The 22,781-nt window shown below is 43.6% G+C and overlaps 1 pseudogene; it reads left to right on the plus strand.

Annotated features, from left to right (window-relative positions):
- Positions 1 to 3,884: 3,884 nt before the first annotated feature.
- On the plus strand, positions 3,885 to 5,758 carry LOC138923312 (tigger transposable element-derived protein 1-like; annotated as a pseudogene).
- The last annotated feature ends 17,023 nt before the right edge of the window (positions 5,759 to 22,781 follow it).

Below are 22,781 nucleotides of genomic sequence, written 5' to 3' on the forward strand. Positions count from 1 at the left end.
CTGATCTCTGGCCTGGAGAATAGATGTGTTGCCGCTGGTGTTCTGTGCATTGAGACTAGGAGTTGGGAGGAAGGCCAATCGTTCTGGTCACTGATTTTTATCCAGTACCTGTGCCTAAATCTCAAGTTTTTATTCATATCACCCTCTAAATTAACTCTAGGCTGTGGCTTGTTCTATTTCCTAAATGAGTCATCCCATTTAATCATCTGCTTTCTAACTTCCAAAAATTCTGGAACTATCTTATCTGTTGGGTCACCTCCTTCACTCTTTCTATAGTGGGTTTAGACCTTTTAAAAAATCCCGGTACAATTGTTTCAATACATCTCTGATGTAAGCAGAGATAAACACATGTAGTTAATCCAACATATTTAATCAAGAGTCTTATATGTCTTATTTCAGGATTTTAAGATCACCTTGAATGAATGGAATGCCATTTATGAAACGTGGAAGCCTGAGAACTCTGGAGTGAGTGATCTGAGTGAGGATATTCACCAAGCAAAAGCAATTCATCCCTTCCAGGCAAAACCTTCACCGCAGTGAGTGACGCCATCTGGAACATTTTTCCCTGAACTCTTGGACTGTCGTGAGAGGAAAAACTGACTGTGACCTAACTATTCTACTTTACACTTGAATCTTCTTTGATCCACCTCTGTCATGTAGTTTGATATTCACAAGTACTTTTGGTACCACCCTTAATATTAGAGTGAGTAAATATTTCTTCGCTGAGTTTGTTTTGCAGTGAGATTTACTTTCAATATTGCTACCATTTTCATAAAGCACAGTTTTTAGAAGATTGGATATTTAGATATCTCATGGTAGCCTCTATACAAAAACTTTTGTGAGAATCAAGATATTTAACACTTCAGCTTTTTCAAAGGAAATTCCGACACATGCTACAACATGGATGGACCTTGAGGACATTACACTAAGTGAAATAAGCTAGTCGCAAAAAGGCAAATGCTATATGATTCCACTTACATGAGGTACTTAGAGTAGTCAAAATCATAGAGACAGGAAGTAGAATGGTGGTTGCCAGGGGCTGGAGAGAAGGAGAATGGGGAGTTATTCTTCAATGAGTATAGAGTTGCAGTTTTACAAAATGAAAAGTGTTCTGGAGATGGATGGTGGGATGGTAGCACAACATTATGGATTTTTTTAATACCACTTAACTGTACACCTAAAATAGTGAAGAAGGTAAATTTTATGTTATATGTATTCTACTGCAACAAAAAAAAACTGGAAAAAATATTTAACACTGAGTTTTATATCATATCATTATTAAATTTATTCAGCAAACACTGATTACCTCCTATGTACCAGGCACTGTTGTAGGCATTGAGGAATCAACAGTAGGCAAAACAGACACAACCTCTTCCCTCTTGGAGCTTATATTCTAGTTGGAAAAGGTAGATAATAAGCTGATAAGTATATAAAATAAATCAAGGTAAAGGAAGATGAGCGACAGGGTGCTATTTTTTAGGGCGATCATGGAAATCCTCTCTGATTATGTGGCACGTGAGCAAAGACCTGAATGATTTTCATTTCTTATGCCATTTACAGAAATAATTTGTAATTGTGAGTTAACCAAACACCCCACACACACTAAACATAATGTGGTAAAGCTTTTAAATTTCAGTTAATCATTGTCCTTATGGTTGGTATTATCACTATTTGACTATTCATCAACACATTCTCTTCAGCTTTTAGCTCATATGATTTCATTGTTTCTGTTCACGTTAATAATTGCTATTTCCTGACATAGACTGAACTTTTCATCCAAAAAAATTAATTGCTTAAATTGATTATCACTCACCTATGGGGATTAAGCATTATTTTCATTTTATGTATGAGGAAACTGAGGCACAGAGACCCAAAAGCAAACGAGAAGTTTCTGGTGAAGTCACACACAAACTTAAGCCCTCTGGCTCCAAGTCTAGATTGTCTCATAAGACCTAAGTCAACATGTTGCTGTGGGGATTGAATAAGGCAACTTCTCGGAGAGGCACTACCACACCCTTAAGCGCATTGTAGAAATTCTCTTTCCTTTGGCGTCCTTTTAGTAATAACTTGCCCCTAGGGTGATGAACCCACTCCTTGCCACCCTTCCTACCTGGAGAGGGACTCAGCAAAGGATCCACTTGGTGGGCATTTTTCTTTCTTCTTTGATTCTTTCTAGCCCCTTCCAGCATATGGTAGTAGCTATCTCAGTAATTTGGGGCGCTGAGAAGAGTTGGCTACTGGGTCATTTTAGTGACAGTGGCCATGAGAAAAATTAGCTGTGTTCTTAATGTGTCCTTTGTCCTGTGAACTCCTGGATAGCATTGCTTCTACTGGAGTAGGAAACAGTTGACCTCCTCAACACTGTTTGCTTTGCTTTGGGTCAACCATTCAGAGACTCATTAGCCATGGAGTGAAATTGCCCCTGGTTTCCTCGCAGCCTGATTTCCTTAAATTGGAGGAGGCTGAAGGATGGATTCTTTTTTGTCCAAATGTGGCAGCTGTGTAATATCAATTAGCAAAGCCTGAAAACAAGTATCATGGCAGGAGTAATTAAAGCAAGAAGGGTTCCTTGCTCACCTCCACTCTTCCCCCTGACTGAGGATCTGTGGTGTCCCCCAGCAGGGTCGTGAAGATTGGGTTCTGGGGAATTCTGGTGCCTGGGACTTTGATGTAGCTCTCTTCTCAAACAAGTGACAGTTCAGGAAGCATGAGCCTCCAGGAAGAATTCATTTAACTTTTTAAAGTCTAAAAATTAGCTGTACGAATCGGATTTATCTACACCCAAATGCCAACTTGCTCACTTCAAGCCCTTGCTTTTTCTTCTCTGTAAGTAGTCTGTCTGCTGAAAAAGCTCCTCCTCCTCTCCTGCTGGGAAAGGCCAACCCCCTTCTCCTCTACAAAACAAGTATTTGTTCTGGTTGACAAGTTAGAATCTCTGCCAAGAAGCAAAGCAACCCCCTCCCTGCAACTTCTTAAGTTCCACTGTATCAGTCAGGGTACCAGCTGGAAGCAGAATTCACTCCCAAAGGCACAGGTGAAGAGAATTTAAGGAAGGGGCTACTCACAGAGGAGGAGATAGGATTAAGTGGCCTGACAAGGAAAGCTGAGGCGTCCAGAGACTAGCAAAGGCAGGAAGCTGTTACCAGACCTAGGGTGGAAGGAATAAGGGAAGGACGTAGTGTTACCAGAGCCACTAAGAACTGGGAAAGTGGCCCAACAGAAACTGAAGTCATGGAAGGATGTGACTTTCCCAGAGAAGCTGAAGCAGGGAAGAAACGCTCTCTTGCCTCCCAGTCTCCTGCATCTGCCTCCATGGCCAACCCAGGCAAGGTGGTTAGCTATCGCTTCTTCTGTTTGGGTTTTGTTTCCCCAGTTTGTGTGCAGTCAACCTGAGGGCCAATACTATGTCTTCAGTTTATTCTGTATCCCACAAATCTTAGCCTAATACTGACCGCATAGGTGCTCAATAATGCTCTCGGTAGATTATTTGAGTATAATTATTACAGTGTAAAATATATATAATTGAAAAAAGAGATACCTCTAGGTATTACAGGCACACCTCATTTTATTGCACTTTGCTTTATTGTACTTTGCAGGTAGGCATTTTTTACAGCTTGAAGGTTTGGGGCAATCCTGTGTCAAGCAAGTCTATGGGTACCATTTTTCCAACAGCATTTGCTCACTTCATGTCTCTGCATCACATTTTGGTAATTCTCACAATATTTCAAAATTTTTCATTATTACTATATCTTTTATGGTGATCTGTGATCAGTGATCTTTGATGTTGCTATTGTAACTGTTGTGGGGTGCCACAAACTGTGCCTATACAAGACAGCAAACTTAACTGATAAATGTTGCATGTATTCTGACTGCTCCACTGACCAGCCATTTTCTCCCTCTCCTCAGCCTCCCTATTTACTGAGACACAACAATACAATACTAAAATTAGGCCAATGAATAACCCTACAATGGCCTCTAAGTGTTCAAGTGAAAGGAAGAGTCGCACATCTCTCACTTTAAATCAAAAGCTACAAATGATTAAGCTTAGTGAGGAAGGCCTGTTGAAAGCTGAGACAGGCTGAAAGCTAGGCCTCTTGTGCCAGTTAGCCAAGTTGTGAATGCGAAGGAAAAGTTCTTGAAGGAAATTACAAGTCCTACTCCAGTGAACACACGAATGATAAGAAAGCAAAATAGCTCTGTTGCTGATCTGGAGAAAGTTTGAGTGGTCTGGATAGAAGACCAAACCAGCCACAACATTCCCTTAAGCTGAAGGCTAATCCAGAGTAAGGCCCTAACTCTCTTCAGTTCTGTGAAGACTGAGAGAGGTGAGGAAGCTGCAGAAGAAATGTTTGAATCTAACAGATGTTGGTTCACGCAATTTAAGGAAAGAAGTGGTTTCCCTAACATAATAGTGCAGGTATAGCAGCAGGTGCTGATGGAGAAGGTGCAGCAAGTTATCCAGAAGATCTACCTAAGATAATTAATGGAGGAGGCCACGCCAAACAACAGATTTTCAATGCAGACAAAACAGACTTACATTAGTTGAAGATGCCATCGAGGACTTTCATAGCTAGAGAGGAGAAATCAATGCCTGGCTTCAAAGCTACAAAGGATAGCCTGACTCTCTTGTTAGGGGCTAATGCAGATGGTGACTTTAAGTTGAAGTAGATTCTCATTACCATTCTGAAAATCCTAGGGCCCTTAAGAATTATGCTAAATGTACTCTGCCTTTGTTCTATAAATGGAACAACAAAGCTTATATGACACTATTACATCTGGTTACAATGTGATTTACTGAATATTTTAAGCCCACTGTTGAGACCTACTGCTCTGAAAAAAAGATTCCTTTCAAAATATTACTGCTCATTGACAATGCACCTAGTTACCCAGGGGCTCTGATGGAGGTGTACAATGAGATTAATGTTGTTTTCATGCCTGTTTAATCAGCATTCACTCTGCAGCCCTTGCATCAATGAGTAATTTTGACTTTCCCAGTCTTATTATCTAAGAAATACATTTTGTAAGCCTATAGCCGTAGATAGCAATCCCCCTGATGGATCTGGGCAAAGTAAATTGAAAACCTTCTGGAAAGCATTCAAAATTCTAGATATCACTAAGAACATTCATGATTCATGGGAAGAGGTCAAAATATCAACAATAACAAGAGTTTAGAAGAAGTTGATTCCAACCCTCAAGGATGACTGCGGGGTTCAAGCCTTTGGTGGAGGAAGTAACTGCAGACGTAGTGGAAATAACAAGAGAACTAGAATTAGAAGTGGAGCCTGAAGATGTGACTGAACTGCTCCAATCTCACAATAAAACTTTAATGGATGAGGAGTTGCTTCTTGTGGATGAGCAAAGAAAGTGGTTTCTTAAGATGGAATTTACTCCTGATGAAGATGCTGTGAAGATTGTTGAAAGGACAGCAAAGGATGTAGAGTATTACATAAACTTAGTTGATAGAGCAGCAGCAGGGTTTAAGAGAACTGACTCCAATTTTGAAAGAAGTTTTACTGTAGGTAAAATGCTATCAAACAGCATTGCCTGCTACAGAAAAATCGTTAGTGAAAGGAAGAGCGATTGATGTGGCAAACTTCATTGTTGTCTTATTTTAAGAAACTGCCACAGCCACCCCACCCTTCAGCACCCATCACCCTGATCAGCCAGCAGCCATTCACATCGAGGCAAGACCCTCCACCAGCAAAAAGAAAGCTGAAGGCTCAGGTGATGGTTAGCACTTTTTAGCAATAAGTATTTTTTAATTAAGGTGTGTACCCTTTTGTTAGACATATTGTATTACACACAATAGACTACAGTATAGTGTAAACATTTATGTGCACTGGGAAACCAAAAAGTTTGTGTGACTCGCTTTATTGTGATATTCACTTTATTGCAGTGGTCTGGAGCTGAACCCACCATATCTTCAAGGTATGCCTGTATTATCATATCATATATGAAATATATGATATCTCTTCTTTTGGAATTATATATATTTTGTTATTGAGATATAATTGATAGATAACATTGTGTGAGTTTCAGGTACAGAATGCATCTATTTGATGCATTTATATGTTGCAGTATGTTTACCACTGTAGTATTAGCAACACCTCCGCCATGCCCCATAGTTATCATGTCTTTCTAGTTGGTGAGAACATTTAAGATCTAGTTTCTAAGCAACTTTGAGACATGTAATACAGTATTGTTAACTATAATCTCTTTTCTTCAATTATATTTTTTACACTATAATAACTAATTATATTGAGGTAATCTAACAAGAGCATTTATTGAGCTCCTATCTAATAGTAGAGAGTGATAACTCTGAAAATATATGTGGGAGTCTCGTTGTACAGTTGGCCCTTCGTGTCGACAGGTTTCTCATCTACAGATTCAACCAACCACAGAATCAAAGGCCTACAATGGATGCATCTGTACTGAACATGTACAGACTTTTTTCCTTGTCATTACTCCCTAAACTGCACAGTGTAACAACTACTTACACAGCATTTACATTGTATTAGGGATTATAAGTAATCTAGGGATGATTTAAAGTATACAGGAGGATGTGTGTAGGTTATCTGCAGTTATTACACCATTTCATATAAGAGACTTGAGCATCTGAAGATATTGGTATCTGCAGGGGTCCTGGAGCCAATCCTCCATGGATATCAAGGGATGACTAAATCAATGAGTGGGTCTCAACCAGAAATACAGAGGGGACCCTCTGTTAAATAAAAGTGGAAGAAACAGCAAAATCAGTGAGAAATCACAGTGAATGGGCATGTTTGGCCAGGTACACTATGCACATGACTTTCTGGACTTCCGTGCCATTTGAGAAGCATTGGTATGGTCTTTTTTAAGGAGTTACGTGACGAGAGTAGATAAAAGCACCTTCCAGAAAGAAGGCCTCCTAAGGCTGAGTGTCCAGGCCCAGCTGGCTTTGTAGGATCTATTTAGGTGCAGAGATGTGTGGGAGAAAGGGACAGCAGTGCTGAAACTCAGAACTAGGATTCTAGCAAATGATCTGCAAGCTCAAAAAGGATTTTGTGACTATTTACCTGTAAGGTCTTGCAGAGTCTGGTTTCCCCCATTGTGAGCATTGCTCTCTCTCTCTCTTGCTGGAGCATTGATTAGGTAAGGACCAGTGCAAGGACACATCACTGTGCCACAGCTGACTCACCACTTGGCCAAGGTGATCTAACTGTAAGTTCCTTTGCTCCTTCTGATCTTTCTGGCTCCAATACTGGAAAGGGGTATTTCCCTGTATGTAAGTAAACACTGAGGCGGTTGACACGCCAGTAAGAAACAGAAACATTCTGCATCAATGACAAAAAAAAACACAAATAACAGAACAATTAGTTTTGATTATCTCTGTAAGCAATGTGCCCCTTTATCCACAACACATTTTCAATCATGAGCTAAATTTTTCATCTTGAGATGAAAAGATGATTTCTGATCATTTCTGAGCTACCTGCTTCTGCCAATAGTTGGCATGCCAAAAATGCAAACCAACTTAAATTTATCTTTGGGCAAATATAGTTAGAATGGAAAATTGTACATTCAATTTAATAACCTTCTAGGGGGGAAAAAAAATGAAAGAATGAATGCCTCTATGGATTAATGAAGAAAAATCAAGTCCAAAGGTCTCTTCCATCATTTAAAGAAATCTTGGTTGACCTGCTGCCCCTTCAGCTTAGTATGTGATTTTTCTCCTTCTTTCACCTGCCAACATTCTCAAGTAGGTGGTTTATGTCTTTCTGCCTCTTTTTCCCCACACACATTCCTTATTTAGCCCCCAAAAAGCTGATTCTGTGACACTTGTGATGGTTAATTTTATGTGTCAATGTGACTAGGCCCAGAGATTTGATCAAACATTATTCCGGGTGTGTCTGGGAGGATGTTTCTGGATGAGATTAACATTTGAATCCGTAAACCGAGTAAAGCAGATTGCCCTCCATAAGGGGGGGGGGGGGGGGGAAGGTGGGGGGCGGGGGCTCATCCAATCAATTGAAAATCTGAATAGAATAAAAGTCTGAGAAAGAGGAAACCTTCTGCCTGACTGCTGAGCTGGGACATTGGTCTTTTCCAGCTTTCAGACTTGGGCTGAAACATCTGCTCTTCTTGAGTCATGAGCCTGCTGGCTTTCAAATTGGGGCTTATACCACTGGCTCTCCTGAGTCTCAGGTCTTTGGACTTGGACTGGAGCTACACATCAGTTCTTCTGGGTCTCCAGCTTGCCAGCTGCAGATCTTGGGACTTCTCAGCCTTCATAATTGTGTGAGCCAATTCTTTATAAAAAATCAGTCTCTCTCTTTCTCTCTCTCCATGCATGTATATAATTGGTTCTGTTTCTCTGGAGAACGCTAATACAGCACTATTGAAACTATACTCTTGAATGTCACCAGTGGTCTTACTGTCAGGTTCTAGGGGCTGATCTCCACCTTTACCCTTGTTGATGCTGACAGTCACTACTCCGCCCACCCCCTCAGGGGCTCCTCCTTCCTCTCCCCATCTCTTGATCCTCAGTCCTCCTCTCACAACTTTCTCCAATTCTCTCCACTGAAATTCTCATTTCTCTACTAAATCATAATCCTGGGTTATTCTCCACCTTCCAGCACAGTATGTCCTCCCACCTGTTAACCATTGCTTCTCAGTGCTCCCATCTCGCCTAAAATTCAGTACGCCAATCTTTCTCTCAAAATGGTCTCTTCCTCCTCTTCATTCTCTTACCATGGCTGAAAACATCTGTGTCTGCTTCTCCCACCCCAGGATCCAATTAATCACCAAATCCCGTTGGTTTTTCCTTCCATTTCCAGACTCCCCCTTGTTCATCCCCTCTGCTCCAACCTAGCCTGCCCTCATCCCCACGTGCAACAGCCTTCTCGCTGGCCTCCCTGCTCCAGCCTCTCTTCTCCTTCACCGTGCACACCACTGCCAGAGTCACTGTGGCAGAACATCATTTCATCACATCTGTCCCCTCCTCAATCACCTCCAGTGACTCAAGGCAAAGCCTAGATTTCTTTGCTGAGCCTCTAAGCCTCTCTGCCATCTGACTCACCATTCCAGGCTGGCTATCAAGACAAAATAGAGCTCCAGGTAATTGGAGCCATGCTGCATAGGACTGCCTTCCTGACACACCTTGTATTCCCTTCAGCACTGAAAAATATAGAAAAATAAAGAACTCATATTTTCCAATTCAAAATGCCCTTCCTACATAATTTTTTTTAAAAATTTTGAGATCACATGCATTCTGGGTAAAAACATGATTCACGTGAAGCTCACTATGAAACTTTTAGGGAGCTGAACATTTCCTAGTCTGCTTTGCTTATTCCTGTTATTAGCTGCAGTCATCACCCCGTGCTGAATTAGCTGAGAGCAGGGCTTTGGGAGGCAGTGGTTAACAGTGTGGATTCTCAAACCTACTCTGCGGGTTTGGATTCCAGGTGTACCACATACAGGCTGTGTGGACTTGAGAAAATATCTTAACCTCTTGGAGCCTCAGTTTTGTCATCTACCAGATGGAAATAATAATAGTTGCACCCATAGGACTGTTGTAAGGCTTATCAAAAAGTGGTTAGACCGGTGTAAATGCTCATAATAAAGGCTCTCTGAGTTTTAGCTGTTATTGCATTGTTACTGATGGTGAGCTGCCAGTGCAGTATTGGAATTACCCCATGGAGCTGCCCTCCCGGAATGCCGATATCACAGCCATGAGTGCGTGGGCATCCTGATGCTCGTCCCCTTCCCACACCCCCAACCCCCAGCCCCACCTTGGCTCACCTTCAAAAGCTGTAAATAGGTGCAGGTCATAGAGGTCGCCTACTTGGCGATGCCTCTGGTTCTATCTGTCTGAGGCTCTGTAAGGATTGTTACATGCATTATCTCATTTCAACATCTCAACAAGCCAAACAATGAACCGGAGGCTCTGAGAGACTAAGTAATTTGCCTGAGGCTACACAGCTAGAATTTGAGCTCAGATTTAACTGTGCTTTTTTCTTGTGTCTCTCTGGTTTTGTCCTATCTCTGCCGTACCCTTCAAGTCACTCTCACAAACTGCCCTCTCAAAATGTAATAGGTACCAATTTTTACTTACACAAAAAATGGTGGACGTGCTATTTAAAAGTTGAAGACGGGGCTGGCCCCATGGCCGAGTGGTTAAGTTCGCGCGCTCCACTGCAGGTGGCCCAGTGTTTCGTTAGTTCGAATCCTGGGCACGGACATGGCGCTGCTCATCAGACCACGCTGAGGTGGCGTCCCACATGCCACAACTAGAAGAACCCACAACGAAGAATACACAACTATGTACCGGGGGGCTTTGGGGAGAAAAAGGAAAAAATAAAATCTTAAAAAAAAAAAAAAGTTTAAGACAATAAGAAATTTCCATGAATTTTGTTAGGCATGACAATAATATATTTTAAGTTCTTGTCTGTTAGCAATAATTACTGAAGTATTTGTAGGAGAAATGATCTGATGACTTAGATTTCTTTTCAAAAAATCTCAAGCAAAAAATGTGGATGGAAGATGGGTGAAACAAGAATGGCAAACTATTGATCTTGTTGAAGTGGATGATTCGTTATATTTTTCTCTTGACCTTTGTATATATTTGATATTTTCCATAATAAAACGTTAATTCTTTCCCTTTACTCTAAGGGGAGATGTGTGAGAGGCTCATCACAGCACATTATCAACTTCCTGATTAAAGTCGGATGTGCCCTGGATGAGAGAAGTCTCCTGTGGTCAGTCAGCCAGGAGGAGAAGGAGAGAGATGGAGATTTGGGACAAGGAAGAAAATAGAGTTATCGGAGGAAGAGGAGGAGGAGGAGGAGGAGGAGAGAGATTGTCAGTTCTCCTCATCCTCGCTTCCCTCCAGGTGAACCCCACAGAAGCTCCTACTTTCGAGGGTGGAATTGCACCTGGGCTTGAAAGACTGTGCACAGCAAGGGAGGGTGCCTGACAGGGGTAGAGAGAGAGGAGCAGGGTGGGCAGGGAGAAGGAGGGAGGAAAGGTTTCCAACTGAGTGTGAAGCACCTTTCTTGGTGAAGTCACTGAGCATGACAGTAAAGCACTTGGGCTTCACGTTCATAATTCCAGCTTCAGCTCCCTCCCTCGGCCAAGCAGGCAGGCTTATCTTCCCAGTGGTCCACTCAAAATTGTTTAGAGATCAACCAGGATCAAGCCAATATTTACATGATTACCCTAGTGCCACTAAATTCTAGATTCACAAGTTGTGACCATGGATGTACAACTCGTGTCTGCATGTAAATCTATGTGCCCAGCAGAAAAAAGAAATTGTATATGTGGGAAAATTCAGAAACAGAAAACTCTGATTTTTAGGTAAGAATATGAGCGCTTAGCAGAGTGAACCCAAGTGCGGTAGGTGATTATATATCCTCTTCTGGCAAGTTCATTGCAGAATGACTCAATCCAAGGACTATCTTCTCTTAGCATCTGAAACACTGATCTCCAAGAATTCTCTGAAAGAGGTCACTATAAATAAAAGGGCCCTGCATGTTTCATTCTCCTTCATGGAAGGAGGCAACTCTGCAGCCAGGTGACCGTATGTGTACCAAGCGAGTGTACTGCACTCTGCATTTGCATCGCTGATCCCAGTCCTGTCCTTGCATGTGTGTAGGACATGGATCCCAGGACAGGATCCCAGTCCTGTCCTCTTTGTGTGTGTAGCAAGAGCTGGCAAAGTGGCCAAGACTAGGATGTGTTGGGGTCAACCTACCCCTAGCAATCCAGGACACCCAGAGGAGTTTGTTTTCATCCTTGACATTCAGCTGCAATTGGACACACACTTGAGGTTGCTGTAGGAGATGCTACAAAGGGGGGAAAAGGTCTTGATAAGAAACCAATTACCCTTTCCACAAGGAGTCACCTGTTCAATGCTGATCCATGACAGGAGACCCATTCAACATGTGGCCAAATGATTCTAGCAGCGACTTTCTGCCTCTGTGCTCTCACAGACCTGAACTTCAGTGGTACAAGAAGCAGGAAATGTCCTTCATTTCTAAAAAGTCAGATCACTTTTAAAAATTAGGGAAAATTCCTCTGTTTGTAAAGTCCCTCCCCATGAAGCCACCACTTCTCTATTTCTGCTGAGCTTTAAGGCCCTGGTCCTGGGCCAGAAAGGCAAACTCTTAGCCCATAAACACTGAGAATAACATCTGGAGTGTCCTGGCCTGCTGTGACAGAAAGCAGTTAATACAGAGGGGCCCGTGTGCCAGTCAAAATAGTATGTACTCTGATGTTGCACCCTCCAATATGGTAGCCACAAGCTACTGTGACTCCTTAAATTTAAATTAGTTAAAATTAAACAAAATTTTAAAATTCAGGGGCTGGCCTGGTGGCACAGCAGTTAAGTTCGCACGTTCTGCTTTGGTGGCCCAGGGTTCGCTGGTTTGGATCCCGGGTGTGGACATGGCACCACTTGCCAGGCCATGCTGTGGTAGGCATCCCACATACAAAGTAGAGGGAGAGGGGCATGGATGTTAGCTCAGAGCCAGTCTTCCTCAGCAAAAAAGAGGAGGGCTGGCGTCAGATGTTAGCTCAGGGCTAGTCTTCCTCAAAAAAAAAAATTTTTCTTTAATTCAGTTTTTCAGTCACACTAGCCACATTTCAAGCATTCAATAATCACCTGTGCTAGGGGCTACCACACTGGACAGTGCAAATCTAGAACATTTCCATCAACATAGAAAGTTCTACTGGGCAGCGCTGCTGCTCTGACATCATCATTTAAACTGGCATGAGGTCTTTGAAAAGGCTTCCAAATTCCCGTGAAGGCGAATGATGGAAAATGGGAGACCGGGCCCTAGCCCAGGAGCATAGCTACACGACGTCCTCTCCTCCAATTTTTCGTTCCTGTCTCAAATGTTATCATGTGGCTATACGTACAAGGCACTCTCAGGTGTTGGGACTCTCAGGATCTGCCAAAAAGAGTCAGACTTTGCTCCTGCTCTTAAAGAACTGACAATTTGGTTCAGGAGATGAGAAATGTACATAAGGAATGAGATATGAGTAGAAAGTGATCATTTGTAAGAGAAGAGTACTGTGTGCTCGTGGAGTTGAGAGAAAAACATGTTGAGAGTTGAGAGCAAAAATAGCTTCCAGCTCAGGAAAAGGCGTGGCTCTCAAAGGAGGAGGTATGTGGAGGTGGAAGAAAGACTGTCCCAAGCAGGTGGAAGGGCCCACGTGGAGGCACAGAGGCAGACAGTTTCTTCCCCCGGGGAACAGTGGTCCTCCCCTCTCCCAGCCTCCAGGTTCCATGTGGGACCCCTGCCAGCAGGCTGATTACCTCAGTGCACCCTGCCAAGGTGAATGTCTAGCCCAGTTGCCCTCTGGTTTGATTAAGGGTCAGTTGTAGAGATGAGAATTCACTCTAGCAAGTTAAAGCAGTGTATTAAATAACTTACAAAACTAAAGAAAGCTAAAGACACAGACGCTAGGTGGAGCTTTCAGGAGTGACTCTGAGCACCAGACCACCAAGCAAACTGCTGCCTAGTTTGTGATCAGGAAGATGCCATGATCAGGAAGTGGCCACCGTTGGAAATCCTGACACAGCCACGATGGTGCTGCCAGAGAAACAGTGGCCCCGCCCCACTGTCACCATCCACATTTCTCACAGGTACATCTAACTGGCAGAACTTAAATCACACCCAGAACTCTGGATGCAAAAGCTTCCAGTAAATAAAAGAGAGTATGGAGAATAATGGTCGCTAGATTTCCAGGCTTCAAAGTATAGGAAGGAATGCTGGAAGAAGTGAGAATCCATTCTGCCTCCAACCTGCCACACCCTCATCCCCCCAGTGATGGGAGTGGATGGCCAGTCATACTCCAGGGTGGTTGGAGCGAATTTCAAAGGTTAGAACCTGAGACCTGTGGGAAGACTGCTACAAACAGAAAGCAGGAGATAATACTCATATAATCACATTAACAAGAAAGAAAAATCTGGAAACTATTTTAAAGCGCCCAGATGTCCTTTATAAATCAAGAGTTCCAGCACTGTGCAACCTGCTTGGTTGGATGCAACCACTGCAATTCCAGGTTTCTGCAGAGAACAGCAGAACCGGTCGGGTGGTACCGCATCCCACCCAGCCACGTACTGATGAAGACTGAGGGAGGCTATTTGTAGGGTGAATTTCCGAGTCTGAGAAACACTAGGATGAAGTTGGCACCCAGCTCCCAGTTTTGTTTGTCACATCAGTCCCTGCTGAGGAAAGCAAACAGCAGGTAACTGTAGAACACACCTGTCTGTAGCAGCTGTATGATGCTGGCAGGCTTTGATTGTCAACCGAGCAATTTGCTTAGGATTTGGAAACAGAGGAAGGAGATTGTCAAGAGCTGGAGGAGCAGGTGACATGTGGCCTGCCTATGTGCTCCCAGCAGTCAGGAGGAGAATACAGGAGCAAGAGATTGCCACCAGAGGTGGTGCACTTTGGGGAAGTGACAACCTCCTACGGGGAAGTAATGGGATCGCTGCAATAAAATGCCAACTCGCTATCCCGAGAAAGCCTTGATGTGGCTGAAGACCACGCTACTAGGAAATAATTCTAACGAGCGGCAGAGTGGGACCTAAGGAAGGAAAAATGCATGGTTCTTAGCATGGTTAGAGAAAAACGTCAGTAAGGATTCCAGAAGCATGCTAGCCAGAATGGTTTGAAATTTATGGTGACTGATTTATTACTGAGGAATGTCTGAACCTGCCTGTCTTTCAAGATCCAGCTCAAATCCCATATCAACTCATTCACTCATTCACTCATTCATTCATTCATTCAAGGGTATGTACTCAGTCTGCTCTATCTTCTGGGTATAAGATTTACAACACACCATGCTAGTCAGGGTGTCCATAGGGAGATGAGTGAAAGAGACAATCTTCTCTGAAGTGACTTCTTTCTAATAGAGAGAGAAGACACTAATAAATAACTCTAGTACAAGGTAACAGGCGAAATAAAGTGATGTGAAAATTCGCAGGTGGGAGAGTTAACTTCAGTTTGGTGAAGGGAAATAAGGACAAGGATCTGGAAGACCTTCCTGGAGGAAACAACTACTGGGAAAGCCTTCATGAGCACCCCATCCTTGGGTGTTCAGTCCCTCTGAATAACCAGGGTATTCCGCCACTTGACCAGCATCTACCTTGTAGAGTTAGTGGCCTTTCAATATGTCTAGTCTTCCAGTTTATATCTGACCTAAATGATGAGTTTTAAAAGTATTTTTTAATGAATTGAGATAATATATATAAAGAAGAGTGTTTACCTATTTGGTTGGTAATTAATACATATTAGTCCTTTTCTGGGTTGGAATTGGGCAGGGAGGGAAAAGTAAATGTTGTGGTTGAATATAAGCTGGAAATGCAGGAGAATCCCTTGACCAACTTCAATGTTAAAGGATTGTTATTGGCAGCTTTGCTTGAATTCTTTATTATTATTTATTTTAGTTCCAGTCCCTTCTGTATTCTGGAAAATTGTTCACTATCATGTTGGGGAGAATTACTCTGAAAATTGCTGCTTGTTTCTAACTATGATATTCAGAGGAAGCGTGCATGATTCTAACTGAATTAAAAACCAAATGTAATGTGGAAAGTGTTAAAGATCTTTTGAACAACTACTGGGAATGAGGAGTATCTATAATGAAAATATGGACGTAGTTCCTATAACTTTTATACCTCTCAAACTCCAATTTAAATTTAAATCCAGAATGCATTGTTCTAAGTGTAATGGTTCAGCATAAAATTATGAACTCAAATTAGCACCTCATCTCTCTTGCAAGGGAAAGCCTGAGAACTCAGGACACAGAGCCAAATGGTAACTTTCCCATCAGACACCTCCAGGTCAGTGTTGAAGCATTGCTCGGAAAGAGCTGGAAAAGCAATGATGTACTCACAAATTAGGATTCTATGACAACCTGGGGAGCTCTGCAAATCTGTCCCACAGTTGGGGCGGGGACAAGGAGTTACACTGTGAAACAATAACCAGAAGAGCAATAAGTGGACAGATGTCTAGACAGAGGGTCCTAATCCGGCTAAAGCACCCAGAGACCCCATCGAGGACAGTCTCTATGTTTGTCACTGGCATCATGCAGAAGTGGACCCACAGGTTACTCCTCTTTTCCACAGGCAGCCCGCCATCCCCCAAGGTCTGATAGAGAATGCACAACTAAGATGTGAGCTGTTTCCTTCAAGCAGAGCCCATCACTAAGCAGGTTGTTGCCTTGCTTCCTCGATACAGGGGAGGGGGGGAGGAGAACACCAACATCATGGTAAATTCTGGATGTTTACCCAACCTTTATAGGTATTCCACTGAAGCCAAAACCCTGTGCTGCCAGAGTACAAGAGGGTATAGCTCAGGGGAAGCTCCCACACACTGCTGAAGCCAAGACCCTTCTAACACTCCACGCTTTAAAATTCCCACTTATTTTCATCAATTCAGTAAGTCTTCTCATTTGGCAATGCCTGTCAAGTATAGAAACATTTGTATCACAGGAGACTGTAAAACTCCTTAATCCTCGAAAGGGATATTTTGTGGGGAGGTTTTTTTCCCTGAGCTGATTGGTGAGGCCAATGAATTGGCTTACAGAAAGGAAAATGATGCCGTGGTCAGGCCTTATAGCAGAGAAAGTCAGGGGCTCTGGGAGCACATGGCCTGAGCTCAAATGCTGGCTCTGCCACTTAATAGTGTGTGACCTTGGACAAGTTTCTTAGTCTCTCTGTGCCTCAGTTTCCTCATCTGTAGGATAAGGTTGTGCCTAGTTCATAGGGTAATAGTGAGGATTAAATGAGTTAAAATTTATAAAATGTTTAGAATGGTGCCTGGCAACTAGTAAGCACCAGAGAAGAGTTAAATATTACTATGACTACTTCTGTTGTTGCTGCTGTGGTCCTTGTCTGATTCCTATAGGCAATTGAGTTTGCAACCCTTGGCCTGGAACCGTGGGGACAGTTTTGCCCACCAGGAGGCATTTGGCAATGTCTGGAGACATTTTTAGCTGTCATGACTGGGAAAGCGGGTGCTACTGGCTTCTAATGGGTAGAGGCAAGGAACACTGCTGAACATCTGACAATGCACAGGACAGCCCCCACAACAAAGAATCATCTGGCCCAAACGTCAACTGCGCAAGACTGAGAAACTCTGGGCCAGATGCATCATACGTGCACGTCACTCTGAGGTCTTGCTCCTCACTTGGACGTATTGTCAGGTCTCAGGGAGCAAGTCTCCTCTGCAGTCAGGGCTCCCAGACTTTTCTCTATGCCTCTCCTCCCCCTCTTCCCCTCTTCCCGTTTACACTCTTCCCAACTTTGGGGGAATCCTTCTGCCTTCATGTTTCTTCAAAACACTGGGCCTGTACTCCCAAATCCCCTCTCCCAAATTGAGGGGGAGGCCACCGTAGGCATTTGGGGTAGGACAACTCCTGCCCATTCATTGTTTGATGTTTAGCATCTCCAGCTCCTAGAGAACAAAATGCCAATAGTATTTGAACTACCAATAAAACCCATAGCATACATTTCCAAAGCCCATTTTAAGGCTGCTAATACCCCATCGGAACCACTGCCCTAAAAACTTAAGCTTTAGTAATACAGAAACCAGAAAGACCTTCGCCCTGCCTTGCTACTTATAGGAAGAGAAAGAAAAGAGAAAAATAGAGAAAGAAAAAATAGATTGATATATCAAAATAATATCCAGCCACAAGGATCCATAGAAACTTGGAGCAACACAGTGATTTATTTTTCCATCAGCCAAGTAATCATCAAGCTGGATGTTTTCATGGGGCCATTTCCTTGAAGCCTCATCCCAACAGCCAGTGTTAAAACTGTTTCTTTATTGCTGGGTAATGTATCTACCAGACATCCCTTACTCTCAACTCATCGCTGACCCCATCCCTGTACCTAAGGACAGGGCAGGAAAGAGGGTCTAATGGGGAGGAAGAGGAAGAGGTAAAGTGTCTGTTTCTTTCATTAGTCAGTAGCTGAAGATGCAGTGGTTTGTATTTTGGCAGAGATGACGTGACTACATCAAAACTTCAAATGCCAGCTTCACGGAGTCCCACTGCTCCTTAGGCAGATTTGCAGGCTTCTTGCAAAGGACTAGACCTGCCTTCTCATGTGCCACCAGGACTCCCACTTCCCAGAAGAGAAGATTGAATTGGGCTGTGTTGGTTCCATTCGATCTGAAAAACTCTAGAGAGCAGAATCCACACCATGCTTGTTCAGAGGCAATTGTCCCCTTCACGCTCAACCCCCAGATATTTGATCTCTGCTCAGGCCCCAATCCCCATCCATTCCCCCGTGGGCTGGTTCTTTCCAAACATAGGACTAAAGCATACTGCTCAGGGAGGAGCCTCTTTGGGCCATTTCCCTCAGAAAGGGCAGGCACACTGGCCCTCGGCCTGTCCAACATGCCACAGGTAGTGGAAAGAGCACAGCATCAGATGTCCTAAGATCTACATCTCACCCTTACTCCTAGCCCCAACTTTTCTACATCCTGATTTCTCATCTGTAAGATGTGCCCCACCTCCATCACAGGGTTGCTGTGCAGTTCAGATAAGGTAATAGTTATGAAAGTACTTTGAAAAGATATAAGAACTGTAATAATGTTATTCCTTGACTATAGATTAACGAACATAATAAAATTGCTATTGCAGGTATTAGCATAATAGCACAGATTGCCCTTCCCTTTAATGAAATTCATCAGGGATAAAATGTTCAGGCTTTTTCCTGACATTCCCTCACTATCTTTCTTCAGTAGAGGGACAAGAGGCTCAGTGATCGCCGGCCACATATCACGGTAAGGATAAAGGTTCCAGAAGGCCACTCTGCCTAGAGGGACATTGCTTTGATGTGGATTAGACATCCTCCTGGAACCTTCCAAGGCTCTAATTGCCTGAACAGCTCTAGCAAGAGGGTCAGCAAGTATTTTAAATTAGTAATTGTGTAAATGATGCTCCAGTAGAAAATCAAACCAGTTTTGATTAGAAAACATGTTGAATTTTGTGATCAGCTGGACAATTTGCCAGTTATGAGGACAGTGCTCTCCCTTCCTAGCTAGGAGCTTCAGCTGGTTTAAAGTCCCTGACACAGACTGAAGGCTGGCTCTATCTGAGGACACCCTGCTCCTCTGCTTTGGGGACAGGCAGGTGTGGGGCGAAGCTGTTTGGCAAACGCCCTCCAGAGGCTCAGTTGCAGTAGGGTGGGCATAGAGCCATGCGTGCCATCAGTAGTTTGGCATGTGGTTCTCTCTCACTCAGATCCAAATAGCACACTGCTGATATAAAATTCATTGCGATGCTTTTCTTCATTTCCTCTCTGGCTGCTTCCTCTCGCAGGCTCTATGAAGATTTCTCTAGTCGCCAAGCTCTCTGAGTAGTCAGGAACAACCACCAGCAGCCTGTCCTAATTCCCGCTGCCATCCCTTCTCTTCTCAGCTTCTGTTCATGTTCCCTATCCCCGCGCAGCATGAGAACAATGGCCTGGTCTGAGCTGAGTAAGTGATTTGCAGCTACGTTTTCCCCCTTGTTAGAGGAACCTACCTGCTCAAGGAAGCCACTGCAGAAACTACCCTTTTTTTTTTTCTCGAAAGACCTTTCCCACAGTCTCCCTATGTTTCTAAGCTTCCATTTGCTCGACCTTCCCCATGGACTTTCTGAGGGCTGGACTCTGCCTTGTGTACATTTAGCTATTAAAGCAGGTTTTACGTCTGTTTTAAAGTGACATTCATAAAGAGGGGAGGACATTGGAAGGCTAGCCAGGAAAGACGCTGCCTCCTGTTCAGAACACAGGCAGACTTCTGACAACACCTGAACCAACTGGGAGAGGTGACCTTGGGTTGGAAACAAAGGGCTGGCCCCAGAAGCGTGCCTCTGAGTTCCTGCAACAACACAGCAACTCACCCTGGGAGGAGCAAGAACACAGAAAACAAAGGCTCATTTGGCATCTCTGATATCATCTTTGGAAGTGAATAAGACAAATAACTTAAAAGGGGCAGGGGAGATCGATGACGCTACTAACTCGAGACTGTCCATATAAGAGACTCTGATTTATCAGCCTTCATAAGAGCGGATAAGCTCCTGAAATGAGTGTTCTCTGATCGGCGGCTGTACCTCCTGCTAATCTGTGTTGCTCTCCTGGTTGGGGGATGTATGTGTGGAGAGGAGAGGTGACTGTGACAGGGACTGAAAATACACACTTTGACTCCGTTATGCACCACCCCACAGGTTTGCCTTCTTCTGATGGGGCTGTTAATTGTGGCATTTCAAGGTACAACCCAAAGCCAGTGGGAATTATATTTCAGAACACTTTTGGGTGGGGGAAGAAAATATATTGCTGACAGTGAAGCTTTGTCATTTTTTTACCGGTTTATTATGAAAGCTGCGTTCCTTGTATTAGCAGAATGAAGTCAGAGAAACCGTGCAGCCATTCGGAAAGGAGGAGGGTCGTTATCCCCAGGGCAAGGGGACATGCGGGATCCAGCAGGGGGAGGGAAGCAATTATTAAAAATAAGAATAAGAAAATAGAGCTGTAAAGTGGGCAAGTAACCGGGCTGAATATTGGTGCTGAACAGTGTCTGAGCACTGGCTGGGGCTGCCTGAGTAAGATTAAAATCTGCAGGGAAATTTTGTTCCTTAGCACTGGCAGAAATTAGGAATAAATTCAATTGCATTCTGCACAATAGCTGGAAGCGATTGAGGTTAAGTGGCCTCGCTCTCTGATGTGTTAGTATTACTGAGCACTCTCTGCCCATGTGACTCGGTGCAATCTGCTCTTGGAACACGTCGCCATGGCAACTGATGATTTCTATTACAGTACATTCAAGTTCACATTCTAGGCCTGTCATACGCTTGGAAATTTCCAGTTAAAATATTTATTTATGAAAAAAGGAAAAAAAAAGCCACCACCCAGACTCTTTCAGGAATAGAAAACAAAAAGATGCCCCGATGCAGGATGACTTATCGGCAGATGAGAAGAGATTGTTGCATTTTCACTTAGCTGTTGCCACCAAACAAAAAATTCCCCACGGGGTGGCTAACTTTGTTGGGAAGGGGCAAGTTGGAATCTTCCCTACTGTGGTTTGTGTGCAGGTGTGATGTCGATCTGAGGGCAGAGTGACAGAAGTGGCCTCAAAAACCTGCAGATCAGAGTTTCTGCTTGGCTCTCTGAAGCACATGGTTCCAATTTCAGCTTCCCACTGAGGTTCTGCACTACTCTATCTTAGTCAACCCTCAGCTGGAGAAGAGTGGCCTCACCCCTCAGCCATGAGGTAGGGGTGGAAGGATCTCTCATTGGGTGGGGTCAGCATTCTGGCGTCCCCAGGGATTCTCAAACTGACCCCAATAAAGGAGGAGGGCAGTTTGGGACATAACATGGCAGACTGCTCTCTCACAGACGCCATCACCGTGTTCCATGACAGAGGTCTCTGTGGCTTTCTGTACACCTCCCAGGCATTGCCCACAGGGGCCCAGGGACCATCAGCCATTTCAGGAAACCTGCTTTTTAGGCTCGTTTATGCCCACTGGCTTCTCCCTGGAGAAAGACAGTCAAGGTTTAAACTAAACTTTTCCTGAGAAAGAAAGCCCTGTTCCTCAGCCATGTTACACAGGGAGGGATTGCTGACAAGGCCTATTGACTTCATCTACTTTTTCTCCTTAGTCAAGAGTATTAAATATGTTAATAAAAGATTCCCCAATGCTTTCTCTATCAGAAGCTTCCAGGTGGCTGCGATGACCCCAGGTGCCCAACTACCTGGTGAGAGCATCCCATGACTCACAGATGGTTCTCTCTCTAGCTATTAAAATCTCTAGGATCTTCTTTTGCCTTGTGGCTTCTGCCATGTCTGATTGGAATGGCATCCTGGTTCATAGCTAGAACGCAATTTGTTTACTGGGGCTAAACAAACTGTTTTCTGAATTTCCCCGAGCATAAGAGTCACTGGGCTGCTTGTCTAAAATACATATTCCCAAGTGTACCTCAGACCTACTGAGTCAGTCTCCAGGGGAGAGGCCTGGGAATCTGAGTTCTTATAATCAAGCTAATCTGAGTGGCACTGCTCTTGGATTGTGGAGCCTATTAACAATATTAGGACTATCTTTCAAAAATTAACCCACTGACATACTCCTAATGTCTCTACATAAGGCACTGAGCCAGAAGTCTTCTGGGAAATTCCTAACCATTATTGGTATAAAATGTGACAAAAAAAAAAAAGATTGAGCAATATTAAAGAAACATAAAGAGTGGATGGATGGTTGTGGTTCTGGATATTCCCCAGTGAAGACATGAGTGAATTCAGTCCTGTAAATATGCAAGTATTTCCTATGCCACCAAATAGTCATCCCATGTGTAAGAAAATAACTTTTTAAACCTCAGATTAACCAATACACCAACCCAGCAGCTCCAAGAAAGGAGTATTGTGCATGCAGAACAGATAGGACTATTTGGGGCTGGGGAGTGAATTGCAGGGTTAAATTTTTAGTTCCACTCAGCAGCTTTGTCTATGAGGATTTACAAGACAGGTGTGATGTTTACAGATTGCTGACTGCGCATGTAAGAAGGTAGGGAAGGCAGCAGAAAAGGTGGTAGCGCGAAAGCCAGAAGCCTGGCCAGGGAGCTGCACGTTCTGTGCTCAGCAGAGAAGACACAAAGTGTAGAAGCAGCTCCTGCACCCTAGATACCTTGTCTCCCTATACTCCTAACACAAGTGAGTGGTGCCTGGACATGCGGCTCTGTTGAGGGACTGTAGATAAAGACTTTGGTATCGATACCACTCAGATTGATCATTCTCCCATATCTGGGGCAGGGT

This window comes from Equus caballus, chromosome 3, assembly GCF_041296265.1.
Source record: "Equus caballus isolate H_3958 breed thoroughbred chromosome 3, TB-T2T, whole genome shotgun sequence".
Taxonomy (NCBI): Eukaryota; Metazoa; Chordata; class Mammalia; order Perissodactyla; family Equidae; genus Equus; species Equus caballus.